The 26,414-nt window shown below is 49.7% G+C and overlaps 1 protein-coding gene across 9 annotated transcripts in view; it reads left to right on the top strand.

Annotated features, from left to right (window-relative positions):
* Nucleotides 1-6,226: 6,226 nt before the first annotated feature.
* The window catches only part of LOC139754527 (dual specificity calcium/calmodulin-dependent 3',5'-cyclic nucleotide phosphodiesterase 1A-like), a 322,075-nt gene continuing 301,887 nt past the window's right edge, over nt 6,227-26,414 (top strand). For 5 of the 9 annotated variants that reach the window (XM_071671911.1, XM_071671882.1, XM_071671872.1 and 2 more), the window contains exon 1: nt 6,227-6,329. The gene's annotated coding sequence lies outside the window, so the exon portion shown is untranslated. The remainder of the gene's footprint in view (nt 6,330-26,414) is intronic. The other 4 variants (XM_071671902.1, XM_071671863.1, XM_071671855.1 and 1 more) reach the window with 3 other exon arrangements.

Raw genomic sequence — 26,414 nt, 5'->3', positions numbered from 1 at the left:
AAGGACCGTACCGTCGTGCCCCAAAAGGACCGTACCGTCGTGCCTCAAAAGGACCGTACCGTCGTGCCCCAAAAGGGCCCGTACCGTCGTGCCCCAAAAGGACCGTACAGTCGTGCCCCAAAAGGGCCCGTACCGTCGTGCCCCAAAAGACCGTACCGTCGTGCCCCAAAAGGACCGTACCGTCGTGCCCCAAATGGACCGTACCGTCGTGCCCCAAAAGGGCCCGTACCGTCGTGCCCCAAAAGGACCGTACCGTCGTGCCTCAAAAGGACCGTACCGTCGTGCCCCAAAAGGACCGTACCGTCGTGCCCCAAAAGGGCCCGTACCGTCGTGCCTCAAAAGGACCGTACCGTCGTGCCCCAAATGGACCGTACCGTCGTGCCCCAAAAGGACCGTACAGTCGTGCCCCAAAAGGACCGTACAGTCGTGCCCCAAAAGGGCCCGTACCGTCGTGCCTCACAGGGGTCGTACCGTGTCGTGCTTCAGGGGTCGTACCGTGTCGTGCTTCAGGGGTCGTACCGTGTCGTGCTTCAGGGGTCGTACCGTGTCGTGCTTCAGGGGTCGTACCGTGTCGTGCTTCAGGGGTCGTACCGTGTCGTGCTTCAGGGGTCGTACCGTGTCGAGCTTCACAGGGATCGTACCGTCGTGCCTCAAAAGGACCGTACCGTCGTGCCCCAAAAGGACCGTACCGTCGTGCCTCAAAAGGACCGTACCGTCGTGCCCCAAAAAGGACCGTACCGTCGTGCCCCAAAAGGACCGTACAGTCGTGCCCCAAAAGACCGTACCGTCGTGCCCCAAAAGACCGTACCGTCGTGCCCCAAAAGGACCCGTACCGTCGTGCCCCAAATGGACCGTACCGTCGTGCCCCAAAAGGACCGTACCGTCGTGCCCGAAAAGGACCGTACCGTCGTGCCCCAAAAGACCGTACCGTCGTGCCTCAAAAGGACCGTACCGTCGTGCCTCAAAAGGACCGTACAGTCGTGCCCCAAAAGACCGTACCGTCGTGCCCCAAAAGGACCGTACAGTCGTGCCCCAAAAGACCGTACCGTCGTGCCTCAAAAGGACCGTACCATTGTGCCCAAAAAGGACCGTACCGTCGTGCCCCAAAAGGACCCGTACCGTCGTGCCTCAAAAGGACCGTACCGTCGTGCCCCAAAAAGGACCGTACCGTCGTGCCCCAAAAGGACCGTACCGTCGTGCCCCAAAAGGACCGTACCGTCGTGCCCCAAAAGGGCCCGTACCGTCGTGCCCCAAAAGGACCCGTACCGTCGTGCCCCAAAAGGACCGTACCGTCGTGCCCCAAAAGGACCGTACCGTCGTGCCCCAAAAGGGCCCGTACCGTCGTGCCCCAAAAGGGCCCGTACCGTCGTGCCCCAAAAGGACCCGTACCGTCGTGCCCCAAAAGGACCGTACCGTCGTGCCCCCAAAGGACCGTACCATCTTGCCCGGTTACACACCAACACATACCTCAAAGCTGCCTGCCTTCCCAGCCCAGCCCTCCTTCTCTCTCCCTTCTGAACATCGTCGCCGTCGCCGTCAGGTAGGACAGATAAACCCGAAGGAATTGAACACCAAAGGATACTCCCCCCTTGGGGGTGTTCCGCCGCCTTTACCGGCCGAGCGAGAGAGGCGCGCTGTTCGCCGCGTCGTGCCCACGAGCCGATGCCGACAAGGAGAAGAAGAGAGGCGTGATGGTTCTCGCACGAAGGCAAAGTGATGGGGGATGTAAGGGGGGAATGTAATGGGTGATCAACAGGGTGATGGGGGTTGGTTGTGGACCTCTCCCAAGTGATGGGGGTTGGTTGTGGACCTCTCCCAATGGTTTCATCAGAATCATCCAGACAGACAAGTTTCAAATGTGACGGAACATGTATTTCTATTTGTCCCTGGAGAACCACCTGTAGGAGGAGTGGGTACGGTGAACCTCCTGAAGGAGGAGGAGGAGGCGACGGAGGGGTGGGGTGGCGGCGCATGAGCTGACGGCATTCTTTGCCGTCTGTGGTCTCGAGGTGGTAATACAGGAGGGGCGGCCCCGCCACCCCTCTCTCTCATTCCCAAGCGTGTAATGCGTGAAGGATCGAATTTCACGCTCGTCTGGTCCCTGCCTGCTGGATCCTTGCCTGCTGGATCCTTGCCTGCTGGATCCTTGCCTGATGGATCCTGTCTGCTGGATCCTTGCCTGATGGATCCTGTCTGCTGGATCCTGCCTGCTGGATCCTTGCCTGCTGGATCCTGTCTGCTGGATCCTGTCTGCTGGATCCTGCCTGCTGGATCCTGTCTGCTGGATCCTGCCTGTTGGATCCTGTCTGCTGGATCCTGCCTGCTGGATCGTGTCTGCTGGATCCTGTCTGCTGGATCCTGTCTGCTGGATCCTGTCTGCTGGATCCTGCCTGCTGGATCCTGTCTGCTGGATCCTGCCTGCTGGATCCTGTCTGCTGGATCCTGTCTGCTGGATCCTGCCTGCTGGATGATCACTGTATTTTTTTTATTCGTCATCCGTAACTTGGAACGCTTATATCTTTATTAGTATTTTTTTATCTTCTTGAGCACGACGGTACGACCCTTGAACGCGACGGTACGACCCTTGAGCACGACGGTACGACCCTTGAGCACGACCCGGTTTCCATAGGTGGTTGGTTTGTGCAGGTATTTATTCGACGTGGTCACGTGGTACTGTGTGTGTGTGTGTGTGTGTGTGCAGGTCAGGTGGGCGGCGGGGGTTCATCAACGGGAGCTGACACGCCCGTGCAGACACCGCCCACCCAACCCCCCGTGCCCCACCTGGCTTGCCGCCCGCCTGTGCATGGCTGGGAAAGGGTGGAAGAGGTAGATGAGTTGAGGGGGGGTTACGCCTTCTCTTCCCGTCTCCTCCCTCCACCTTTCCCACCGTCTGACCCCCCAACCCACTCTCTCTCTCTCTCTCTCTCTCTCTCTCTCTCTCTCTCTCTCTCTCTCTCTCTCTCTCTCTCTCTCTCTCTCACACACACACACACACACACACACACACACACACCTACCTTTGGCTGGGTCTGGGTGTTTGACCCGCCATTACTCTCTCTCTCTCTCTCTCTCTCTCTCTCTCTCTCTCTCTCTCTCTCTCTCTCTCTCTCCCTGTACAAGCGTCTTACGACTTCCGTGTCTCGTTAGGGTGATTAACCCTCTTTTCCCCCCACCCCCACTTCCTTTACGAGACGAGGTAACTACTCGTTTAAATCCACTAGTACTAGAGGCACGTACGTCGGGGTAATGGAGAGGGAGCTTACCATTTTTTACTCTTTCTTTTTCTCGACCCATTATCATCCCAAACTCCTCCCCCCCCCCCCTGCAATTCCAGTCCTCCCCCTGCAATTCCAGTACCTTCGTTAAATAGGCGGGGGGGGGGGTTAGAGAAGGGAATAGGCCATTGTTTAAGAGGTTATGTGAGATAACCTTCAAATGGCCTTTGTTGGGCTTGGAAAGTAGATACTGTTCAATTTACGCTCAATTTTAAGCTCTAACTATGTAATTTCTGGGTCGTTCCCATATATATATATATATATATATATATATATATATATATATATATATATATATATATATATATATATATATTCCTATGAGTCCACGGGGAAAATGAAACACGATAAGTTCCCAAGTGCACTTTTGTGTAATAATCACATCATCAGGTGAGACACAAGAGAGAAATATAACAGTCAGTTGATATACAACGAAGAGACGTAGCTAGAACGCCATTTGGTATCTGCGTAACAAGCAGCATCTGCGTAACAAGCAGTATCTGCGTAACAGTTAACACCTGCGTAACAAGGAACATCTGCGTAACAAGCAGCATCTGCGTATCATGCCGTATTTGCGTAAGGTGCAGTATCTGCGTATGTGCGTTAAGCCCTGTATGAGAGACGGATGTGTCACTGGAGCAGTAAGGTGGAGGGGTTGGTGGAGTGAAGGGGAGAGGGGTAATGGGTTACTGGTAATTGCCCGTGAGATTGAGGCCTCCACCACTCGGGCAGAGGGAGGACATGCGAGACGTCTCCCCAATCAGCGAGACAGGATCTCTCCAATCAGCGAGACAGAATCTCTCCAGTCAGTGAGACATCTCTCCAATCAGCGAGACACCTATCCAATCAGCGAGACATCTCTCCAATCAGCGAGACATCTCTCCAATCAGCGAGACATCTCTACAATCAGCGAGACATCTCTCCAATCAGCGAGACAGAATCTCCTCAATCAGCGAGACAGGATCTCCCCAATCAGCGAGATACCTCGCCAATCAGCTAGACAGAATCTCTCCAATCAGCGAGACGTCTCCCCCAATCAGCGAGACGTTTCCACAGATCGAGGGAAGGAGGCGAAGCCCCTGTGTGTGGTGAGGCTGAGATGGGGAGAGGGAGATTGGGTTGTGGGGGTCTGGTCTGGTCTCGCCAGCTCAAGGGGAGGGGCTGGCGGGGTGGGGTGGGGGAGAGACCTACCCCCCCCCCCCCCCAGCCACCTTGTATGTAGAGTTCCGTAGGCAAGTCGGTGGTAGGCGCGCTGTGCAGGAGTACACTTAAGACGTGTGGCTGTGTCTTATAAGTGTTTGTAAGTGCCCGCCCGCCACGGCAGGTAAGTGCACTTGACTCGTGGGGAAGGAGAAGGAGGGAAGGGAGGGAGTGGCAAGATTGTGTGTGAGGAAGGGGAGGGGGGTGAGGTGGTGTAGGTAGGTGAGTCGTCTGTAGACAGGAAGTGGTCGTTGAGCAGCTGACGAGGTGGTGGAGAGTAAGGAGGGGGGAGTGTGGCTACTGACGAAGGGGGTGAGGTTTGCTTGCAGAGGGGGGTGAGGTGGTGTAGGTAGGTGAGTCGTTTGTAGACAGGAAGTGGTCGTTGAGCAGCTGACGAGGTGGGGAGAGTAATGGGGGGGGTGCTCGAGGGTGGTGTAGGTAGGTGAGTCGTTTGTAGACAGGAAGTGGTCGTTGAGCAGCTGACGAGGTGGGGAGAGTAATGGGGGGTAGTGTGGCTACTGACGAAGGGGGTGAGGTTTGCTTGCAGAGGGGGGTGAGGTGGTGTAGGTAGGTGAGTCGTCTGTAGACAGGAAGTGGTCGTTGAGCAGCTGACGAGGTGGGGAGAGTAAGGGGGGTAGTGTGGCTACTGACGAAGGGGGTGAGGTTTGCTTGCGGAGGGGGGTGGTGAGGTGGGTGGATGGGTCAGCCACACGACCCAGTGGTGAGGTGGTGAGGTGGGTGGGTGGGTCAGCCACACGACCCAGGTTGGTTCAGTCAGTCTCCTAAACCCCCTACCCCCCTCCTCCACCCCTCCTCCCCCCTTCCTGGCTCGCGATGGACTGCCTCAGGTGGTGCACAGTACGAGGGAGGGGGGCGATAAGATGGTGGAGAAGCCCTCAGGTGGTGGAGAAGGAGGCACACAGAGTGGTGTTGGTGATGAGGGAGAAGGGCCCGGATGGTGGTGATGGAGGGGGGGAGGGGGGAGGGCCAGAGGAGTGGTGGTGGTCTGTAATGAGGACTTCAGTGGTGTTGGAGGACCCTGGTGGAGAGGGTTGTGATGGAGGGTGGAGGGAGGACTCATTGTTGGTGGTGGGAGGTCGGAATGTTGGAGTGTTTGGGGAGTATGAGTACTGGAAGGGATTCTTGTCGTTGGGGATGAAGGAGGAGAGCCTCAATGTTGGGGGTTGAGGTGGTGGTGGTGGTGGTGGAGATGGGCTGGGTTGGTGGGGGTGGAGAATGACCCGGGTGATGGTAATCAGAGTGAAATGTGGCCTCAGGTGGTGATGGAGGAGGAGGAGGAGGAGGCGGGTACGTGTGGTGGTGATTGTGTTGGAGGGTCTAGCTGGTGAAGGCGATGAGATGGGTGGGGGGGAGGGGAAGGGATGACGTGGTGGAGAGTGTTGGTGATAATTGAACGGGATTTGGGAGGGTTTTTAGGGGTTAGTACTTGGAGTGTTGGAGAAAGAGGGTGGGCGTGGTGATGATGGTGGTGTACCATCTTGCGTGGTGGAGATGAGGTACGAAGGCCTTAGCGTTGGTGGTGGGGGCGTGGAGGAAGGCTCCCTGGTGTTGGAGAGAGAGAGAGAGAGAGAGAGAGAGAGAGAGAGAGAGAGAGAGAGAGAGAGAGAGAGAGAGTGTAAGTGGGGGGGTCCCTCTAAGGAAGGGGGTGAGGGAGGAAGAGTAGAGGAGGAGGAGGAGGAGGAGGAGGTGCCGGGGAGCAGGCTAAGCCCCGCCCACCGGTGGCTGCTGCTGCTGGCGGCGCACATGACCAGTGTTTGCTTGGCCGGCGTGGTGACCGGACGCGTCGTGTGCTGGCCCCTTGCCCGGTTGGTGGCCCACCTCCGCCTCCCTCATGTAAAGTGCCTCCAACGCTGGATCATTACCTAGAAAGTTGGGGAGGAGGGGGTGTGTTGTTGCCTTGCCCTCCCCCATGGCTCGAACACACACACACACACCCCCCTTCGTGCTGCACGTATCACCTCCTCCCCCCTCACACCGCCCTACATATGGGCCCTGGAATATCAGTGTTACATATGTATACCTACATATCAGAATATGCTGGAAATACATATATATATTTGACGTGTGTGAGTGACGAGTCAAGTCTCGAAGGAAGAGAAAAAAAAAATTGAATGGGGGGGAGGTGGTGTTCATGTTCTTTGATGTACCATCTCTTCGGTGATGGGGAGGAGGTGAGGAGAGAGAGATAGAGAGGGGGGGGAGAGTTTGGTGTCGTGATGGAGTGAACACGCGAACCACGCTGAGAGGAGGGGGGGAGACAGACCATTGGTGGTGAAAACCATGACCGAAGACCACGACACCACGACCCCCCTCCCCCAAACCACCATCACCTCCTCCTCCTCCTCCTCCCCCCCTCCTCGTCCTCCTACGTGCCCGGGACTACCACAGGTATAATCACACACACACACACACACACACACACACACACACACACATTTAGTATTTAGAAAACAGTACTGGAGACGTGGGGCCAAGGTCGGCCCCCCCTCCCCCTCCTCAAGTAACCGTGTGGTGGTATACCCCCCCCCTCAACCCCTTCTGTATACACAACATGTATACGATATATGTCTGGTTGGCCGGGCCATGTCATACCAGCCATGGTGTATACTTGAAGGCCTCTTGGTGTTCGTTAATTTGTGTGTGTGTGTGTATATATATATATATATATATATATATATATATATATATATATATATATATATATATATATATATATATATTCCTATGAGTCCACGGGGAAAATGAAACACGAAAAGTTCCCAAGTGCACTTTCGTGTAATAATCACATGAATACATATGTGAATACATGTATGTATGTATTATGTTTGATGTATTCCTAGCTTTTCGTGTGTGTGTGTGTGTGTGTGTGTGTGTGTGTGTGTGTGTGTTCCAATATGGCCACAGTCTTTTCCTAATGCCGTATGGCGGAGGCATGTTGTGTGGCAAGACACGTCACGTCAGGACTCCGTCGTGTACGGTACAGCCATCAAGCCCACGGGATCGTACCGTCGTGCTCAGGCATTGTACCGTCGTGTTGTGAGGATCGTACCGTCGTGTTAGGAGGATCGTTACCGTCGTGCTCAGGCACTGTGCCGTCGTGTTATGAAGATCGTACCGTCGTCTTATGAGGATCGTACCGTCGTGCTCAGGCACTGTACCGTCGTGTTATGAGGATCGTACCGTCGTGCTCAGGCATCGTACCGTCGTGTTATGAGGATCGTACCGTCGTGCTCAGGCACTGTACCGTCGTGTTATGAGGATCGTACCTTCGTGCTCAGGCATCGTACCGTCGTGTTATGAGGATCGTACCGTCGTGCTCAGGCACTGTGCCGTCATGTTATGAGGATCGTACCGTCGTGTTATGAGGATCGTACCTTCGTGCTCAGGCATCGTACCGTCGTGTTATGAGGATCGTTACCGTCGTGCTCAGGCACTGCACCGTCGTGTTATGAGGATCGTACCGTCGTGTTATGAGGATCGTACCTTCGTGCTCAGGCATCGTACCGTCGTGTTATGAGGATCGTTACCGTCGTGCTCAGGCACTGTACCGTCGTGTTATGAGGATCTCACCGTCGTGTTATGAGGTTACTGCCTCCCTCATGGTTCCCAGTTCTCTCATGCGAGAGAGAGAGAGAGAGAGAGAGAGAGAGAGAGAGAGAGAGAGAGAGAGAGAGAGAGAGAGAGAGAGCCATCCATACTTGATGGTCACCCATGAGGCAAGGAACATGTCAAGTTACATGACTAGGGAGGTGTGTGTGTGTGTGTGTGTGTGTGTGTGTGTGTGGCAGGCGAGCAGCGTCCTGCTTGGCCTGGTGCTCTATATCTTTCGTGTGCTCAACTCCTGAAGGAGGTTTAGGTAAACCTCCTCCGCCGCTTCTACGGCGTCGCCGCCACCCTCTTCCACTTCTTCAGGAGGGAGAGCTAAGGCCCCCCAAGCTTTCTCCCAAGTTTCAAGCTGGGAGGAGCTTTGAAGAGAGAGAGAAAAAAAGAAGGCTTTCTTTTGACGCCATAGTTGCGGTATACAAGCGAGACCACAGACAGGAAAACCCTCACCTCCTCCCACCGTAGACAGACAGTTTTCTCACGCAGAAGGTGTGAGTAGGTCCTCCCGCCCCCAGCAGGTCGGGAACATGTGTAGCTCGCGAGGCGTCGACTCGAACACACGCCCCCTTCGAGCGCGACGGTGTACGATCTTTGAACGAAGCCGGTGCGGTCTCGCGTGCGCTTCTCTCTCTCTCTCTCTCTCTCTCTCTCTCTCTCTCTCTCTCTCTCTCTCTCTCTCTCTCTCTCTCTCTCTCGAAGGTGGCGCACACCGTGTCGTGCCGGATGAACTGAAGGTATTACCCGTCGCCTTCGAAGGGGACGTCCGCGTGATGGATGACGTACGCGCGTTGGACAGAACTAGAGGAGGAAGAGGAGGTCGAGGAGGAGGTCGCCTGCTCGACAGGTGGCTCTTCGGGCGTAGAGAAGCGGCGACACCACCCCCGACCGACCCGAGAAAATCTACGGTAACGAAGCTTTTCGGAATATTGACCACCTTGTGAGGGCGGAGTTCAAGAGCCAAGTGTTAGAGAGAGAGAGAGAGAGAGAGAGAGAGAGAGAGAGAGAGAGAGAGAGAGAGAGCTTGCTAAGGCACTGGAGGGAAGAGCCCTCGCCACACAGGTCGCCGTGCTATGGGAGAGAACCACAGGTGTGTGTGTGTTGATTTTGATACGTGGGAGGTTAGGTTGTGGTGGTGGTGGTGTGCGGTGGGGAGAGAGAGAGAGAGAGAGAGAGAGAGAGAGAGAGAGAGAGAGAGAGAGAGAGAGAGATTCGAAGCGGTGTTTGGCCGCGGAGATGGACGTGCCTGTTGGAAAGGCCAAGGACTTGTGGGAGCTGAGAGACAGACAACAGATATAAAGGGAGGTGGTGGTGGGGTGAGGGACAGTGAGAGAGGGGGCACAGCGGCAAATCATTTTTTTAATGATGCGAAGTCGAGGGAAGAGAGGGTCGCATGCACGCTGCGCAGGAAAGAATTTGACTTTCGAGTAAATGATTGCTGCAGAAGACCATGTTGTATTGGTCTGTGGCGATGGTCCGTGCTCTGAGGGAACCGAGGACTTTACTGTTGTATTGGTCTGTGGCGATGGTCCGTGCTCTGAGGGAATCGAGGATTATGCATTAAATATCTCTGCCTAATTGATGGCGACCAGAGGGTTGGAAATGATCAACTCGGCTGAGACGAAGAGGAGGAGGAGGAAGTAAGAAGTAAGAAGTGTCTACGCTTCGTGCATTGTCTTTGCTCTTGGCATACCCTGTGATATATATATATATATATATATATATATATATATATATATATATATATATATATATATATACATATATGTGTGTGTGTGTGTGTGTGTGTGTAATGTTATTCTCCGAGTTCTGAGGTTCAGGGAGGATGTTGGGTAAGTACGTGAGTGTTTATCAGAGTTATTTATGTAACGAGTCTGTGTGTGTGTGTGTGTGTGTGTGTGTGTGTGTGTGTGTGTGTGTGTGTGTGTGTGTGTAACTCTTCAGGTCGCTGTGAAGAAATCGCCGGGGTGTGTGATGTCTCCATGGTTGTTTAATTTGTTTATGGATGGGGTTGTTAGGGAGGTAAATGCAAGAGTTTTGGAAAGAGGGGCAAGTATGAAGTCTGTTGGGGATGAGAGAGCTTGGGAAGTGAGTCAGTTGTTGTTCGCTGATGATACAGCGCTGGTGGCTGATTCATGTGAGAAACTGCAGAAGCTGGTGACTGAGTTTGGTAAAGTGTGTGGAAGAAGAAAGTTAAGAGTAAATGTGAATAAGAGCAAGGTTATTAGGTACAGTAGGGTTGAGGGTCAAGTCAATTGGGAGGTGAGTTTGAATGGAGAAAAACTGGAGGAAGTGAAGTGTTTTAGATATCTGGGAGTGGATCTGGCAGCGGATGGAACCATGGAAGCGGAAGTGGATCATAGGGTGGGGGAGGGGGCGAAAATTCTGGGGGCCTTGAAGAATGTGTGGAAGTCGAGAACATTATCTCGGAAAGCAAAAATGGGTATGTTTGAAGGAATAGTGGTTCCAACAATGTTGTATGGTTGCGAGGCGTGGACTATGGATAGAGTTGTGCGCAGGAGGATGGATGTGCTGGAAATGAGATGTTTGAGGACAGTGTGTGGTGTGAGGTGGTTTGATCGAGTGAGTAACGTAAGGGTAAGAGAGATGTGTGGAAATAAAAGAGCGTGGTTGAGAGAGCAGAAGAGGGTGTTTTGAAGTGGTTTGGGCACATGGAGAGGATGAGTGAGGAAAGATTGACCAAGAGGATATATGTGTCGGAGGTGGAGGGAACGAGGAGAAGAGGGAGACCAAATTGGAGGTGGAAAGATGGAGTGAAAAAGATTTTGTGTGATCGGGGCCTGAACATGCAGGAGGGTGAAAGGAGGGCAAGGAATAGAGTGAATTGGAGCGATGTGGTATACCGGGGTTGACGTGCTGTCAGTGGATTGAATCAAGGCATGTGAAGCGTCTGGGGTAAACCATGGAAAGCTGTGTAGGTATGTATATTTGCTTGTGTGGACGTATGTATATACATGTGTATGGGGGGGGGGGGGTGGGGCCATTTCTTTCTTCTGTTTCCTTGCGCTACCTCGCAAACGCGGGAGACAGCGACAAAGTATAATAAAAAAAATAATATATATATATATATATATATATATATATATATATATATATATATATATATATATATATATATATATATTTATGTATATATATATATATATATATATATATATATATATATATATATATATATATATATATATATATATATATTTATGTATATATATATATATATATATATATATATATATATATATTTATGTATATATATATATATATATATATATATATATATATATATTATCCCTGTGGATAGAGGAGAAAGAATACTTCCCACGTATTCCCTGCGTGTCGTAGAAGGCGACTAAAAGGGGAGGGAGCGGGGGGCTGGAAATCCTCCCCGCTCGTTTTTTTTTTTTTTTCTAATTTTCCAAAAGAAGGAACAGAGAAGGGGACCAGGTGAGGATATTCCCTCAAAGGCCCAGTCCTCTGTTCTTAACGCTACCTCGCTAACGCGGGAAATGGCGAATAGTATGAAAGAAATATATATATATATATATATATATATATATATATATATATATATATATATATATATATATATATATATATATAAAGGCCATGCTCTTCATGGGGAAGTAATGGGAATGGGTATGATGGGGGGAGTGAGGTTTGTGTACCCTCACCTATACACGGGCAGTGAGGTGTGTGTGTGTGTGTATATGTATTGGGTGGGTATGACCGTGGGTGGAGGGGTGGTGTTGTTGGGTGGTTATGACCGGGAGGGGGTGTTGTTGTTGTTGTTGTTGGGTGGTTATGACCGAACACAACCCTCCTAATATTAGGGAGGAGGAGGAAGAGGAGGAAGGGCCCCTCGACGGAAGGGCTCCGACCTGGAAGCTCCACACCAGTAGCGCCAAGGGAGGGAGGCAGGCAGGCAGGCAGGCAGCGCTAGCCGTGCACCGTCGCCTCCACCTGTATTACACACTCTTAGGGAGGGAGCGCTCCCTTTGTCTTTTCCCCCGGCCCCGCCCCACCAAGGGGAAATGAATGTATGTCGGCGGGGGCGTACCGGTAGTCGGTGAGGCGCCCCCCACGGCCATACCCAGTGGCCAGGAAACACACTTCGAAAAAAAAATTTTTTGTCCTTTTTTTTTTTTTTTGGCGTAGTATACCTTGTGTTTTCCCAGTTTGTGTTTACTTACTACGTTTTTTTTTTTTTCATTTTGATCAGCGTCGTAGTTTCGTCTGCTTAAACCTCATAGTTTAGTCTGTATCATCCTCATGATTTCGTCTGTGTCAACCTCATAATTTCGTCTGTGTCAACCTCATAATTTCGTCTGTGTCAGCCTCATAATTTCGTCTGTGTCAGCCTCATAATTTCGTGTGTCAACCTCATAATTTCGTCTGTGTCAGCCTCATAATTTCGTCTGTGTCAGCCTCATAATTTCGTCTGTGTCAACCTCATAATTTCGTCTGTGTCAACCTCATAATTTCGTCTGCATAAAACTCGTTGTTTCGTCTGTATCAGCCTCATAATTTCGTCTGTGTCAATCTCATAATCTCGTCTGTATCAATCAACCTCATAATATCGTCTGTATCCACCTCACAAGCTTCCTTTGCATTAACCTCATCGTTTCATCTGCAATCAACCCTCATAGTTTCATTTCCATCAACCTCACGGTACCCGTCTGCAATCACCCTCATAGTTTCATTTCCATCACCCTTACGGTGCTCGTCTGCAGTCAACCTCACAAGTTTCGTCAGCATCAGCTCCATAGTTTCGCGTTGGTCTCTCTCACCCCTCACACCGTTTTCCTGTGATCCCCATCCTCACATAGAGATATTGGCCAGGCCTTCGTAAAGCTCCGTGGTGCTGCTCTATCGTCGTCCGGGTACCATTCGAGAGCGTCGCTGCTCTGTGCAGTGCTCTATATCGCCGACCCCATGAGCACCAGTCTATCAGGCTGATCACTCAATCCAGAATAGACGAGAGAGAGAGAGAGAGAGAGAGAGAGAGAGAGAGAGAGAGAGAGAGAGAGAGAGAGAGAGAGAGAGAGAGAGACCCTTAGACGTGAAATAACTCAAGTAGAAGGTCGATTGGTCACAGGTAAATACTTGGCAGCAGTTTAGAAAAGTAATAAAAAAAATAGGCTTTCACTGACGCCGTACGTTTATTTTGGAGAGGAAGGGAGGAGCGAGGAGGAGGAGGGGGTCTTTTTCTGTTTTTGGTAGAGGCCTGAGGGTGTATGTGGTGGTCGACGTCTGTTGTTCACAAGGCAAGTGTCGAACACCCTACCCCTTCCTCCCCCTCTGTACATGGCTTGGATGTGTGTGTGTGTGTGTGTGTGTGTGTGTGTGTGTGTGTGTGTGTGTGTATGTGGAATATAGAAAATCTATAGCCATGGTTGTGTCTTCTATATCCGAGGCTGTGTTTGTTCCCCTGTGCTGGCTGTTGCCCACAACAACGCGCCACAAACGGAAGCTGATTTGATACAGACGGTGAACGTCAACTGGATATATATATATATATATATATATATATATATATATATATATATATATATATATATATATATATATATATATATATATATATCAGAGTTGACAGAATAGTTCCGGACGTGACAGTATATTTCCAGAATTGACAGAAATATTTCCAGTGCATAGCCATATTTCCAGAGAGGAACATTATGTATATTCCAAGTTGACAAGGCTTATCTCCAGAATATATATATTTATATATATATATATATATATATATATATATATATATATATATATATATATATATATATATATATATACTGGAAAGGATCACAAATGAGCACGTGATCAAGTATATATTCCTATGAGTCCACGGGGAAATGAGACAGGATAAGTTCCCAAGTGCACTTTCGTGTAATAATCTCCCCTGATAATGTGATTATTACACGAAAGTGCACTTGGGAACTCATAGTGTCTCATTTCCCCGTGGACTCATAGGAATATATATATATATATATATATATATATATATATATATATATATATATATATATATATATATATATATAAATATATAAATATATAATATAAACTCATACATATACCCTTTGATAGATTGCACATTGGGAGCGGACGTTGCTGGAGGGAGTGACTTTAATCATGAGATGATGGAAGGTTTTCACTGAACACATCCCCGCCCCAGGCCATACCATACCTCACGGGGTGGAGAGGTGAAGAGGTCACTGGTGGGGGGGGGGAGGGGGAGTTACGACAGCTCGTGTCCACGTAATAGTCGACGGTCACCCTTCCCCATATATATATATATATATATATATATATATATATATATATATATATATATATATATATATATATATATTTATATATATATTATTCATACTATTCGCCATTTCCCGCAATAGCGAGGTAGCGTTAAGAACAGAGGACTGGGCCTTTGAGAGAATATCCTCACCTGGCCCCCTTCTCTGTTCCTTCTTTTGGAAAATTAAAAAAAAACCCAGAGGGGAGGATTTCCAGCCCCCCGCTCCCTTCCCTTTTAGTCGCCTTCTACGACACGCAGGGAATACGTGGGAAGTATTCTTTCTCCACTATCCCAGGGATAATATATATATATATATATATATATATATATATATATATATATATATATATATATATATATATACACTCTCTCTCTCTCGCTGTGTGTGTGAGAGAGAGAGAGAGAGAGAGAGAGAGAGAGAGAGAGAGAGAGAGAGAGAGAGAGAGAGAGAGAGAGAGTGTGTAGTAGTAGTACATCGTACAACACCTACGTCTTTCACGCGGGGAGACGCAGGGCGTCGGATCAAACAGGATGTAGGCATATTAATGTCTGGGGAGGGGTGCTGAGGGAATTTTACGCCAGACTCGACATTCGCTAGAGATGTTCGTTAGTGTTGGTGGTCGGTTCCTCGTTCAAAAAGACGTTACTCCTTAACCCTGGGTGTGAGTGGGAGGGAGTCTGAGGGTTGGGAGGGAGTCTGAGGGTTGGGAGGGAGCCTGAGGGTTGGGAGGGAGCCTGAGGGTTGGGAGGGAGCCTGAGGGTTGGGAGGGAGTCTGAGGGTTGGGAGGGAGTCTGAGGGTTGGGAGGGAGTCTGAGGATTGGGAGGGAGTCTGAGGGTTGGGAGGGAGTCTGAGGGTTGGGAGGGAGCCTGAGGGTTGGGAGGGAGTCTGAGGGTTGGGAGGGAGTCTGAGGGTTGGGAGGGAGTCTGAGGGTTGGGAGGGAGTCTGAGGGTTGGGAGGGAGTCTGAGGGTAGGGAGGGAGTCTGAGGGTTGGGAGGGAGTCTGAGGATTGGGAGGGAGTCTGAGGATTGGGAGGGAGTCTGAGGGTTGGGAGGGAGTCTGAGGGTTGGGAGGGAGTCTGAGGATTGGGAGGGAGTCTGAGGGTTGGGAGGGAGTCTGAGGGTTGGGAGGGAGTCTGAGGGTTGGGAAGGAGTCTGAGGGTTGGGAGGGAGTCTGAGGGTTGGGAGGGAGCCTGAGGGTTGGGAGGGAGTCTGAGGGTTGGGAGGGAGTCTGAGGATTGGGAGGGAGTCTGAGGGTTGGGAGGGAGTCTGAGGGTTGGGAGGGAGTCTGAGGGTTGGGAGGGAGTCTGAGGGTTGGGAGGGAGTCTGAGGGTTGGGAGGGAGTCTGAGGGTTGGGAGGGAGTCTGAGGGTTGGGAGGGAGTCTGAGGGTTGGGAGGGAGTCTGATGATTGGGAGGGAGTCTGAGGATTGGGAGGGAGTCTGAGGATTGGGAGGGAGCCTGAGGGTTGGGAGGGAGTCTGAGGGTTGGGAGGGAGTCTGAGGGTTGGGAGGGAGTCTGAGGGTTGGGAGGGAGTCTGAGGATTGGGAGGGAGTCTGAGGGTTGGGAGGGAGTCTGAGGGTTGGGAGGGAGTCTGAGGGTTGGGAGGGAGTCTGAGGGTTGGGAGGAAGGGAGTTTAAGGTTTACTGTTAATTAGCTAAGTTTTGACATGATGCATGTAGCCTTTTTTTTTTTTCTTCGCCCGCCGGGGGCGCTGGACGACCTCTGGGAGATGATGATGGAGTGGTTTTATGCCTTACAGAGGTCGTGCCTCGGTGTTCAAGGGTCGTGCCGTCGTGTTGAAAGTCGTAAGGTCGTGCTCAAGGGTCGTACAATGTTGCTCAAGGGAACTATTTTTCATATATATATATATATATATTTTTTTTTTTTGTATGATATGACCATCTTGATAAAACACACACACACACACACACACACACACACACACACACACACACACACACACACACACACAGGCGTGGTTTGCCTCACGGACCATACGTCACCACGGACCCACATGGGTTCGAATCCTGGGCGCAGCATTTTACCCACTGCCAGAAATTAATCGTAAGTTTTAGTTCCAGATGTTTAAAAAAAAGACTTTAAGTATGTTTCGAGCTGTTATACATAGATTTTTGAAGTTGATATAAGTTCACATGATGGTCTTCTCTGACTAAACTATGGTCTGTGTTTGACTATACTATGGTCTGTGTTTGACTATACTATGGTCTGTGTTTGACTAAACTATGGTCTGTGTTTGACTATACTATGGTCTGTGTTTGATTATACTATGGTCTGTGTTTGACTATACTATGGTCTGTGTTTGACCATACTATGGTCTGTATTTGACTATACTATGGTCTGTGTTTGACTATACTATGGTCTGTTTGATTATACTATGGTCTGTGTTTGACCATACTATGGTCTGTGTTTGACCATACTATGGTCTGTATTTGACTATACTATGGTCTGTGTTTGACTATACTATGGTCTGTGTTTGACTATATTACGGTCTGTGTTTGACTATACTATGGTCTGTGTTTGACTAAACTATGGTCTGTGTTTGACTATACTATGGTCTGTGTTTGATTATACTATGGTCTGTGTTTGACTATACTATGGTCTGTGTTTGACCATGCTATGGTCTGTATTTGACTATACTATGGTCTGTGTTTGACTATACTATGGTCTGTGTTTGACTATACTATGGTCTGTGTTTGACTATACTATGGTCTGTGTTTGACTACACTATGGTCTGTGTTTGACCATACTATGGTCTGTGTTTGACTATACTATGGTCTGTGTTTGACCATACTATGGTCTGTGTTTGACCATACTATGGTCTGTGTTTGACTATACTATGGTCTGTGTTTGACTATACTATGGTCTGTGTTTGACTATACTATGGTCTGTGTTTGACTATACTATGGTCTGTGTTTGACCATACTATGGTCTGTGTTTGACTATACTATGGTCTGTGTTTGACTATACTATGGTCTGTGTTTGACTGTACTGTGGTCTGTGTTTGACTACACTATGGTCTGTGTTTGACCATACTATGGTCTGTGTTTGACTATACTATGGTCTGTGTTTGACCATACTATGGTCTGTGTTTGACTATACTATGGTCTGTGTTTGACTAAACTATGGTGTGTGTTTCGCAGTATATGTATCTCATTTCTCTTGTCTGTGGTGTGTAGCGCACCTCCCTCTGTGTCCCGGGTCTGTTCCCTCCTGCCATACGCCCTACACTGCCCCCAGCTGGTAGTGTGAACCCCCCCCCCCCTAAGCGCCGCCACCCCCTCTCACCCTCCCCCGCCCTCCCGACACACTTAAAGCGACCAGAAGTGTGAACAGCAATACTGTATTACACCACTCACACGTAACCTTTGCTGTTGGTGCTATGTGTGTGTGTGTGTGTGTGTGTGTGTGTGTGTGTGTGGTGTCGTATACTCTGGCTTGTCACGTATAGCGTCTCTCTCCTCAGTTGAGTGCCCCATACATCGCTCTGTATACCCGCCTCCCCTATCGCCCTCCCCTTCCCCCACACCTTTCCTTGCTATGATTTTCTCCCCCTCTCTCTCTCCCCTTCTCCCTCCCTCCCACTTCATGCTATGCACCGTCCATGTCTATACTCCATGTAGCTGTGTAAACCACCCGTAACCTTCTCCATAACCTCACCTTTGCTATGTTTTCCCACCCCTACACATATTTTCCCCCCACCCTCCACCGCCTTAGCTTTTGCTATACCCACCCAACCACCCCTTCCCTGGCTATACTCCAAGTATAGCCTCCCAGGTGCCCATGATATATATATGGCTGGGAGTCGGTCATGTTTGACCAGCATATTTTACTGTTGCCTTACAGGGTCGTATCCCGCTTTTAAATGCATATCACTTTTAGCCCAAGGAAAAAAAAAAAAGAGAAAGTCCTTATCGTCGAATCCTAAAATGGTATATTTACAACCTCAAAATTTTTGGAGGACAAGCCCTTCAAAAAATATGAATTGAATACCCCCAACGGGTTATTTTACGACACGACCTGGTTAAAGTGTAGCATTCGCGTTAAAGAAATGGGCGTGATAACCCCTCTTTAGAATCTGTTCAGCACTCGATTGGCCCATGGGGGTCAGATCCGACCAGCGATGACACAGTATCTCGCGTATGGGTGGGTGGGTGCGTGCGTTGTGGCCCTCTGTGTCTGTGAGGGAGGTAGCCAGCCTCGCCTAGAGACGGAATGCGAGATGGGCGGGACCGTCTGCATTGGCCTGCAAGAACTTTTTGGACCGATGTGATGACGAGAAAGGAGGTCAGATAAGGTGGCTAGTGTAGTGAGTGGTAGATCAAAGAGAGGCTGGGTGGTAGATAACGTGTCGGGAAGGAAGGAGAAGGTGTGAGGAGTTGGCATGGTGTGAGAAGGGAAAGGGGGGAAGATATGCGAGGAAGACAGCGCACTGAATCGTGAGGTATGAGGGGTCAAGCAGGTGAAGCAGTGTGTGTGTGTGTGTGTGTGTGTGTGTGAGAGAGAGAGAGAGAGAGAGAGAGAGAGAGAGAGAGAGAGAGAGAGAGAGAGAGAGAGAGAGAGATGTGTTTGGGAGGGGGATGTGTGAAGAATGTGAGGGACATATATCAGTAGAGGTGTGAGGAACGGGCGCGAACTCCTCTTGGTTTATGAAGAAATGAGGAGATAAGAATGCATGAGTGATGAGGCCTCCTGGCCGGGGAGGGAGGGAGGCAAGAATGTGATGGTGGTAGTGAGGGAGGAGGAGGAGGAGGCGTGAGGGTTGTGAGGATCCCGAGAGATGATTGTGAGGTGATAGTTAGAGTGTGAGGTCATGAGGTTATAGTGATGGTGAGGATGTATGAGGTGATGGTGAGGCTTATAAGGTATGGTGGTGAGGATTATGAAGTGATGGTGAGGATTTATGAGGTGATGGTGAGGATTATAAGGTATGGTGGTGAGTATTATGAAGTGATAGTGAGATAATGAGACGATGATGACGTACAGGATCATAAGTTAATGGTGAGGATTAGGAGGTGAGGGATGATGGGTGTCCAAGGGTAGCGAGTGGCAAAGGTGTTGTGAGGGGGGAGCTAATGAGGGAGACACGGTCAATGAGAGATGAGGCTGGGCATGAGTCGGTCAAAGGTCAAGCTGGGGTACCATTAAGTACAGAGGCTGACGTCACTCCTCTGGTGTTCACCAGTACAGAGGCTGACCCCTGTGGTGTTCACCTGTACAGACGGTACGACCCTTCTGGAGGGCGGCGGTACGACTCTTAGCCTTCATGGTCCTGCCACCTCAAGGGTCAGGTTTTGTGAAGGTCAGGCTCTTATAGCCAAGGGTCGTACCGTCGTGCTCAAAGGGTCGTAATGTCGTGCTCGAAGGATCGTACCGTCGTGCTCGAAGGATCGTACCGTCGTGCTCGAAGGATCGTAACGTCGTGTTTGGTGGACCGTACCGTCGTGTTCGGTGGATCGTACCGTCGTGCTCAACAGATCGTACCGTCGTGTTCGGTGGGCCGTACCTTCGTGTTCGGTGGATCGTACCGTCGTGTTCTACGGATCGTACCGTCGTGCTCAACGGATCGTACCGTCGTGTTCAGTGGATCGTACCATCGTGTTTGGTGGATCGTACCGTCGTGTCCTACGGATCGTATCGTCGTGCTCAACGGATCGTACAGTCGTGTTCGGTGGACCGTACCGTCGTGTTCAGTGGATCATCGTACCGTCGTACTGGTGGGGTGGGGTGAGGGGGAGGGCGGTGTTCTCTCGCGCGGGAGAACATTGTATAACATTATGTGTGTGTGTGCAGGAGTCTAGCTAGGCCAAACTCTTGCGTCATATGGCGGAGGTTTACGTAAGACGGAGCTAAACTGCTTCACCGCCTTACGTCACAGACGGTGTGTGTGTGTGTGTGTGTGTGTGTGTGTGTGTTTGTGTGTGTGTGTGTGTGTGTGTGTGCTTCAAGACGACCTCCCCCTCACCCTCCTCCTCCTTCCCCATCCGATTTATAGATGATGTCTTCCTTGTGAGTCAAACCAGGCGTTGAGAGAGAGAGAGAGAGAGAGAGAGAGAGAGAGAGAGAGAGAGAGAGAGAGAGAGAGAGAGAGAGAGATGAGAAAGATACCTATGCAAAGTTGCCTGTGACTCGAGCTAGGTTAGGTAGCTGGGGGTCAGAGATGGAGAGGCTAGCGCGGCTGGGGAGGAGGAGATGGGAACACAGCGCACCTTTTACGCTGATTGGATGAGGGAGGTTGTTGTGGCTGATGTTTGATGATGGGTGGATCCCATAGCAGTTTTTTATTCTTTTTTATTTTTTTACGCTGATTGGATGAGGGACGCTACTGCTGCTGCTGCTGCTACTGCTTAATGATGGCTGGATAACATAGCAGTTTTACTCTTTTTTATTTTTTTACGCTGATTGGATGAGAGAGAGACTGTTGTTGCTATTCCTCCTCCTGCTGGTGGTAGTGGTGCTCGATGCTGACCGGATAACAAAGCCCGAAGGTCTTACGCTGATTGGATGAGTCACCTGTTGCGATTTAACGTTCACTGGATGATAGAAAAAAAAAATAATAAGAAAGAAAACGGAACTTTGACATGGAATGGACGAAGTGAATTCATCATCTTGACGCCAAACGGACGCTGATTGGATGAGGATGCCCCTATTGCTGATTTCGTTTGCAGACGATCGCTTTTGTATATATATATATATATATATATATATATATATATATATATATATATATATATATATATATATATATATATATATATATATCGCAGATTGCCAGTTCAGGCAAAGATCCTGTCTATTTGAAGAAGAGAAAGAAGGTTTCTTTCTTTCTTTCTTCTCAAGTTACTATGTACGTTAAGATGACGTTAGCCAGCCAGGCTGGGCGCCCCCACAGCTTATTAATCTATGCTCTCTGTTCCTCGTCACGGCCATGTCTATGCGACCTCTTTGTCCAGCACCGACCCACCCACTGTCTTCTCGCCTCGATCTTGCCTTCTGTGTCGCACATCCTCTTCTCCTTTTTTCCCCCCAACCAGTTCCTCCTCTTCTTCTTCTTCCTCTTCCTCCTCCTCCTTCTCCTTCTCCTTATCCTTCTCCTCCTCCTCCTCCTCCTCCTCTTCCTCCTCCTCCTTCTCCTTATCCTACCCGAACCAGTTCCTCCTCTTTATCTTCCTCCTCCTCCTCCTCCTTATCCTTCTCCTCCTCCTCCTCCTCTTCCTCCTTCTCCTACCCGAACCAGTTCCTCCTCTTTATCCTCCTCCTCCTCCTCCTCCTCCTCCTCCTCCTCCTCGCTTCTGTACCCACCGTGGGAATCTTGCACAATAATTAATAATGATAGGAAAAAAAGGGCTTGGCATAGCTTGTGTGTGTGTGTGTGTGTGTGTGTGTGTGTGTGCGTGCGTAACTCAGCTTGGATAAACCAGACGCACAACAAAGGCGTAATTGAGGCAGAGGTCTCGTCTATATTTACGCATTTATCCCGCCCGTTCCTGGGGTCACTCTCTCGAGACGCTGTCTATCGCACGACCTGCCCGGCCCAGTAGCTCTGCTGGGGCGGAGTTTACCTCAGGTTTACCTTAGGTTTACCTCAGGTTTACCCTGAGTTTACCCTAGGTTTACCCTGAGTTTACTCTGGGTTTACCTCAATTTTACCCTGGATTTACCTCAGGTTTACTCGGGGTGTACCTCTGGTTTGCGGTTTACCTCAGGTTTACCCTAGGTTTACCCTGAGTTTACTCTGGGTTTACCTCAATTTTTACCATGGATTTACCTCAGGTTTACTCGGGGATGTGCCTCTGGTTTACTCGGGGTTTACCTTAAGTTGACTGTGTATGGTCCACGGGTTTACTTTAGGTGTGCGGTACAGAGATCTCTATTGCCCTTGACCTGCAGGGTGAGTGGTGGGTGGGTGAGTGAGGAGGAGCCTTCTCCTCTACCATCCTGCTTCCATCTATATAGATTATGAAGCATTAATCTGTCCACCAGCAGATAACCTCCTTATAGATCACCAGGCGTTACCTTACCTGTCCAACCTATGTATTCCTATATATATATATATATATATATATATATATATATATATATATATATATATATATATATATATATATATTGGAAAGGATCACAATTTTGCGCGTGATCAAGATATTCCTATGAGTCCACGGGGAAAATGAAACACGATAAGTTCCCAAGTGCACTTTCGTGTAGTAATCACATCATTAGGGGAGACACAAGAGAGTATATATCTCAACTGACTTGATATTTCTCTCTTGTGTCTCCCCTGATGATGTGATTATTACACGAAAGTGCACTTGGGAACTTATCGTGTTTCATTTATATATGATACGGTAATGATAATTCTAATCAGTGTCGATAAGTCTTTTACACGAAGTGGACTCGCAATCATATCTTTCCCACAATTTGGTCAAGTGTCGTGTCTGATTTAGCAATCGTGACCCTATTCTAGATTTTTACAGACACTGTCCTAATTATGCAGTCATACCTGTCATAATCTGTGTGTGTGTGTGTGTGATTGTCCTAATTACACTATTAGCATCTTTGGCAATGATGAGTGTGTGACAGGTGCCATGGAGTCCTTATTGTCTGCATCATACCGTTGTATATATAAACCAGGCCTCTGCATATATATATATATATATATATATATATATATATATATATATATATATATATATATATATATATATATATATATATATATATATATATTATATATATCAAGGAACGCCCTCCTAGGTAATCTCGAGAGCTACGCCCGGCAGTACATTTCCGTATTTGCACGACTCCCTCGGACGTAGAAATCGCCATGCACCATAGAAAACGGTAACATTATCCTTCATTATCGCAGACGATGCGATAGAGCGGAGGGGGGGGGGGGGACACCATAAAGTCACGGGGGACTGTAATATATTATAGTTCATTATCACAGAAAATGACGTACGGGAACCCCCATGGCATCCTAGAAAACGGGAGTGGTGTCGGTGAGCTTTACTGAAAAAGGGAAGATAAGCGTTCAGATTTACGGCGAAGACATGGCTGTATTTTAAGTCGTGTGAAAACCTAAACCTTAAAAACGGCCATGTGCTATTTTGAATTTAAAGATTATTGTATGCTTAAAGAAAATGGTTTGTCTTGAATGTACAAGAAAATTGATTTTGATGATTTTTAACATTTGCTTCCACAGGCGAAATTTATTATTATTATTATTATTGTTATTATTATTATTATTATTATTGTTATTATTATTATTATTATTATTATTATTATTATTATTATTATTATAAACTAAAGGTTTAGTATTAAGAGTGAACCAGCTTAAAAAAACCTCAGATACTTCGTGGAAATTGGGAAATGATGTGAAACATTTTTTTAGCAATTTGCGTCGAAAGTCATTCAGTTTCCCATTAGATATTGCAAAATGTGTCATCTTCCTCAGAAAACCTTCAGCGGGGATCCTATTTTGTTATTATTATTATTTCTTTTTAAGACGTGGGCTGAGAGAGGATATGTAATTTTAAATAAGAATGTTAGTTTTGACCAGATACAGTCCTTGATTTTCACTGACTTGATTCTATAGTGAATGAGGTCGGCAAAGATGATGAGATTTTTCGTTCGGTATTTGCGTGTTGAACATATTTGTTGTGTTTGACGTTGGGATATAACGAATGTTATGCTCGCTCGTAGAAAACGGAGTCTAGGAATTATAGAAAAGGAGGGGAATATATGGGAACGGGAAGGTGTAATCGTTTTGAGGACGACGGTACGACCTGTGAGCACGACGGTACGACCTCTGAACACGACGGTACGACCTGTGAGCACAACGGTACGACCTCTGAACACGACCTCCGAGCACGACGGTACGACCTCTGAACACGACGGTAAAACCTGTGAGCACGACGTTACGACCTCCGGACACGACGGTACGACCTCTGAACACGACGGTACGACCCTTGAGCACGACGGTACGACCTCTGAACACGACGGTACGACCTGTGAGCACGACGGTACGACCTGTGAGCACGACGGTACGACCTGTGAGCACGACGGTACGACCTCTGAACACGACGGTACGACCTGTGAGCACGACGGTACGACCTGTGAGCACGACGGTACGACCTGTGAGCACGACGGTACGACCTGTGAGCACGACGGTACGACCTGTGAGCACGACGGTACGACCTGTGAGCACGACGGTACGACCTCTGAACACGACGGTACGACCTGTGAGCACGACGGTACGACCTGTGAGCACGACGGTACGACCTGTGAGCACGACGGTACGACCTGTGAGCACGACGGTACGACCTGTGAGCACGACGGTACGACCTGTGAGCACGACGGTACGACCTGTGAGCACGACGGTACGACCTGTGAGCACGACGGTACGACCTGTGAGCACGACGGTACGACCTCTGAACACGACGGTACGACCTGTGAGCACGACGGTACGACCTGTGAGCACGACGGTACGACCTCTGAACACGACGGTACGACCTCTGAACACGACGGTACGACCTGTGAGCACGACGGTACGACCTGTGAGCACGACGGTACGACCTCTGAACACGACGGTACGACCTGTGAGCACGACGGTACGACCTCTGAACACGACGGTACGACCTGTGAGCACGACGGTACGACCTGTGAGCACGACGGTACGACCTCTGAACACGACGGTACGACCTCTGAACACGACGGTACGACCTGTGAGCACGACGGTACGACCTCTGAACACGACGGTACGACCTGTGAGCACGACGGTACGACCTGTGAGCACGACGGTACGACCTGTGAGCACGACGGTACGACCTCTGAACACGACGGTACGACCTCTGAACACGACGGTACGACCTGTGAGCACGACGGTACGACCTGTGAGCACGACGGTACGACCTCTGAACACGACGGTACGACCTCTGAACACGACGGTACGACCTCTGAACACGACGGTACGACCTCTGAACACGACGGTACGACCTGTGAGCACGACGGTACGACCTGTGAGCACGACGGTACGACCTGTGAGCACGACGGTACGACCTGTGAGCACGACGGTACGACCTGTGAGCACGACGGTACGACCTCTGAACACGACGGTACGACCTCTGAACACGACGGTACGACCTCTGAACACGACGGTACGACCTCTGAACACGACGGTACGACCTCTGAACACGACGGTACGACCTCTGAACACGACGGTACGACCTCTGAACACGACGGTACGACCTCTGAACACGACGGTACGACCTGTGAGCACGACGGTACGACCTGTGAGCACGACGGTACGACCTCTGAACACGACGGTACGACCTCTGAACACGACGGTACGACCTGTGAGCACGACGGTACGACCTGTGAGCACGACGGTACGACCTGTGAGCACGACGGTACGACCTGTGAGCACGACGGTACGACCTGTGAGCACGACGGTACGACCTGTGAGCACGACGGTACGACCTCTGAACACGACGGTACGACCTCTGAACACGACGGTACGACCTCTGAACACGACGGTACGACCTCTGAACACGACGGTACGACCTCTGAACACGACGGTACGACCTCTGAACACGACGGTACGACCTCTGAACACGACGGTACGACCTCTGAACACGACGGTACGACCTGTGAGCACGACGGTACGACCTCTGAACACGACGGTACGACCTGTGAGCACGACGGTACGACCTGTGAGCACGACGGTACGACCTCTGAACACGACGGTACGACCTCTGAACACGACGGTACGACCTGTGAGCACGACGGTACGACCTGTGAGCACGACGGTACGACCTGTGAGCACGACGGTACGACCTGTGAGCACGACGGTACGACCTGTGAGCACGACGGTACGACCTCTGAACACGACGGTACGACCTCTGAACACGACGGTACGACCTGTGAGCACGACGGTACGACCTGTGAGCACGACGGTACGACCTGTGAGCACGACGGTACGACCTG

This window comes from Panulirus ornatus, chromosome 2 (assembly GCF_036320965.1).
Source record: "Panulirus ornatus isolate Po-2019 chromosome 2, ASM3632096v1, whole genome shotgun sequence".
Taxonomy (NCBI): domain Eukaryota; kingdom Metazoa; phylum Arthropoda; class Malacostraca; order Decapoda; family Palinuridae; genus Panulirus; species Panulirus ornatus.
The sequence above is the reverse complement of the archived record's forward strand: the minus strand, read 5'-3'. Positions and strand labels throughout refer to the sequence as shown.